Source organism: Monodon monoceros, unplaced genomic scaffold, assembly GCF_005190385.1.
Source record: "Monodon monoceros isolate NGI ecotype Baffin Bay Population unplaced genomic scaffold, NGI_Narwhal_1 Super_Scaffold_7, whole genome shotgun sequence".
In the NCBI taxonomy this organism is placed as follows: Eukaryota; Metazoa; Chordata; class Mammalia; order Artiodactyla; family Monodontidae; genus Monodon; species Monodon monoceros.
In genome coordinates, this window is record NW_021703784.1 from 81,837,730 (window position 1) to 81,841,505 (window position 3,776).

Consider the following 3,776-nt stretch of genomic DNA (forward strand, 5'->3'; position numbering starts at 1 on the left):
TCTTTCTTTCTTTCTTTCTTTCTTTCTTTCTTTCTTTCTTTCTTTCTCTCTTCCTTCCTTCCTTCCTTTCTTTCTTTTTCTCTCTCTCCTTCTTCCTTTCTTTCTCTCTCTCTCTTCCTTTCTTTCTCTCTCTTTCTTCCTTTCTTTCCCTCTGTTCCTTCCTTCTTTCCTTTCTTTCTCTCTCTCTCTTTCTTCCTTTCTTTCTCTGTCTCTCGTCCTTTCTTTCTCTCTCTCTCTCTTTCTTTCTTTCTTTCTCTGCACTGCACAGCTTGCTGGATGTTAGTTCCCCAACCAAGGATTGAACCCCTACCCTTGGCAGTAAAAACTCTCAATCCTAACCACTGGACCGTCAGGGAATTCCCAAAAGGTAGCTGGAGGTTTCTGACATGATCTGACTTGTACACCTAAACAGGCTCATCTTCTTGATGTGTTTGAAATAGACTGAAATGATCAGGATAAAACAAGGGGGAACAATGAAGGGGATATTGTAATAACCAGGAAAGAGATGGTCATAGCCAAGGAGTAGCAACGAGAGTAGTTAATTTAAAAGGGTCAAATTGGCTTGGATATATTTCAAAGGTATAGCCAATAGGATTTCCCTGCAGACTGGACAGGGGTATAAGAAAAACAAAGCAAAACAAAAGGCCAGGAGACAAGAGGGACCCCAAAGTTTTCTGCTCCAGCAAATAAAAGAATGGAATTGTCACTAATGGAGATGGAGAGAGAGGTTCAAGATGACTGTTAAAACATCAGGAGGGGTAGAGCAACCTGGGCTGCAGGTATAAATCGGTCTCAAAGCCCATGCTCTAGCTAATAGCTTAAGAACTTGGAATTTGGGGATTTGTACCTGTTTTGGGGGATGGGAGGAATAGTTTTCCAGAGTAATGAGAATGAAAAAACTACTCAGAAAATCTCAAAAAAATAAGTCAGAGTTTGAGCTATGACTTTTTTTTTTTTTTTTTTTTGCGGTATGTGGGCCTCTCACTGTTGTGGCCTCTCCCTTTGCGGAGCACAGGCTCTGGACACGCAGGCTCAGAGGCCATGGCTCACGGGCCCAGCCGCTCTGCGGCATGTGGGATCTTCCCAGACTGGGGCACAAACCTGCATCCCCTGCATCGGCAGGCGGACTCTCAACCACTGCGCCACCAGGGAAGCCCTGAGCTATGACTTTTAAAGTCCTGATCCACCCAAGCCTTTTCTGATTATCTGGGCCCTTTCCCACCCTCCCGCCTCAAATAAAATCTGTATATGCCCAAGTTGGTTCTGGCCGTCACTCTCAATGGGAATGAATGGACCTTTCCACACTAAACTTTAGAGAAACAGTGGTTCTCTACTTGTTGACACTCTTTCAGGATGACCATGAACTCAGGCACCCTTTCCACTCTTCAGTTCGTTGGGCTACTGGCTGCCTTGCAGCTCTTGGCCATTTCAGAGTTTTTCTAGATTGACAAAGGAGGAAGGTGGCAGGTCAACTTAATCATTCAAATAACCCTGCAGTGTGTCAGGAGATTCATCAGTTTCCTTATCACTTGTGTTTTCTTATCTTGGTTATAAGTCAGGGTCGCTGTGATTTTGTAGGACAGCATATGAAAGGGAAGACGCAATTGATCATTGTAGGAATAAAAGACTGAGCTAGACCCAAGAGCAGATGTCTTTTCTCATGAATGTAGAAAGTTTCACATGCTCGCATCCTTACTATTCATTGCTTGTGAGCTGGATCTGGGATTTGGATTCAACATTTATTGATCTCCTACACAACAGAGGTTAAGTGCCCCTGCCTGTGTTAACCTCATTTAATCCTCACAACACTGAGAGGTGGCATTACCTTATGTTACAGTGGGGGTAAATGAGGCTCAGAGAGGATGAGCAACTGGCCCAAGGCCACACTGCCTGTGAGTGGCAAGAGCCAGCCTTCCCACCCAGGTCTTTAGGGGCTCTTACTTCCAAGCCACATTTTTTTGCCTCATAATATAAGAAAATAATGAAAGATTCAAATGCAAAACAGTCTCTAAATCCAGTGTTAGTCAAAGATGACTTTTCTTCTCTTTGGAAAGGAATTATCCACGTAGAGAAATTTGACCTTTGAATATGGAAATTACACTCTTATTTGGCAGGAGAAAGTAGAAAAACACTTTATTCAATGCCTAAAAGATGTGATAACAAAGACAGGAATTTTCTTTTTTCCATTTGCTCAAAAGAGTAGCCAAATTCACGACATAACGTAACATATTGTGTGTGTGTGTGTGTGTGTGTGTGTGTGTGTGTGTGTAGAGAAAGAGAGAGAGAGAGAGAGAACACTAATAAATGCTTATTCTGGGTAGGTACTCCGTTAAATGCTTTCCAAATGTGGTTTCTCTGAATCTTTGCATCACTCCTGTGAGGCAAATACTATTATCTCCCCTGTTTTACACGTGAAGAAACTAAGGTTAGGGTTTGTGTACTTACCTGCAGTACACAAAGCTTGAGACCCGAGATTCCAATCCAAGTGGACCTGAGTAACTCCCCATTTCCTCTGCAGCCCAATACACACCATTTGAAAACGGCACCCCTGTTGAAATGGCTACTCTCAAACTTCACGCGTGGGCATGTAAATTGATAGTTTTCAGGCTGGCACTTTTGATTCAATCAGAAAAGTAAGCATATTCTTTTGGCCCAGCAATTTCATCTCTAAGAATTCTCCCCAAGGAAATAATCAGGAATATGTGTGCAAAGATTAATATGTAAGTTCTATACATTCTTATTTAACTTATTTATCATTAAGTTATTAAAATAGATACTATGTTATTAGACTCAAATGTCTACTAGGAACTAGATTAGACCCATCATGGCACATCCATATTGAAATAATATGAAGTCATTAAAAATCAAGGTACATTAAGTGAACACAAGCAAATACTATCTCAATTGTATAATACACATGTAAAGCATATAGTATGCACTGAAAAAATACCTAAAGAGATACACTAAACTTTCTGTAAAGACATGACCATGTTTAATTTGACCTAAGGCTGACAAGAGGCCTATTTTAGCCAGAGGTTCACTGCAGTGTCTTTGCGAGGTACTGTAGGGATCTCTACATCTTCCCATTGCTCAGGGAACAAAGTCCAGACTTCTTAAGTTGTACAGCCCTTAAAGGACTCTGGTCTTCTAATCATCTATCCTCCTTCTCCCTGCATTGCTCACTATGCTTGACCCACACAGGCCCTTTTTAGCTCCTGGATTGTACCTGCTCAATCCTAGTCCTATGCAGGGCCTTTGCACATGTTGTCCCTTCTGCTTGGAATGATCTTCCCCATTCTTCTCATGGCTGGCTTCTTTCTTCAGGTCTCAGCTTAAATGTCACCTCTTCAGGTAGTCCTTCCTTGACTACAAAATGTAAAGTTGGCCTCCTCTTTTATTCTGCCCACAGCATCCTGCTCTTTTTCTTTTTTAGCACATATGATAATTTGTAATGACATATTTATGTGTTTCACTTGCTCAGTGTCTGCCTTCCCATAGAAGCGATGCCCCGTGAGGATAAGATCCACATCTGTTTTGCTCACCACTGTATACTTGACGCCTGCTCAGAGGTTATTCATGGCAGGTACTCAATAAAGACTTGCTGAATGAAGGAATAAAGGAACAAAGTTAACACCAAGTTATTAGGCACTGACTCTGTACCTAACAAAGTGCGGGGAACATTTAGAAGCTTGTTGGTTAAAGAAGACTGGGCTGAGATAGTAGGTGGCTGATAACCAGTTTAAGTCAGTGTAACACACAGGCTATAGGAATTCATA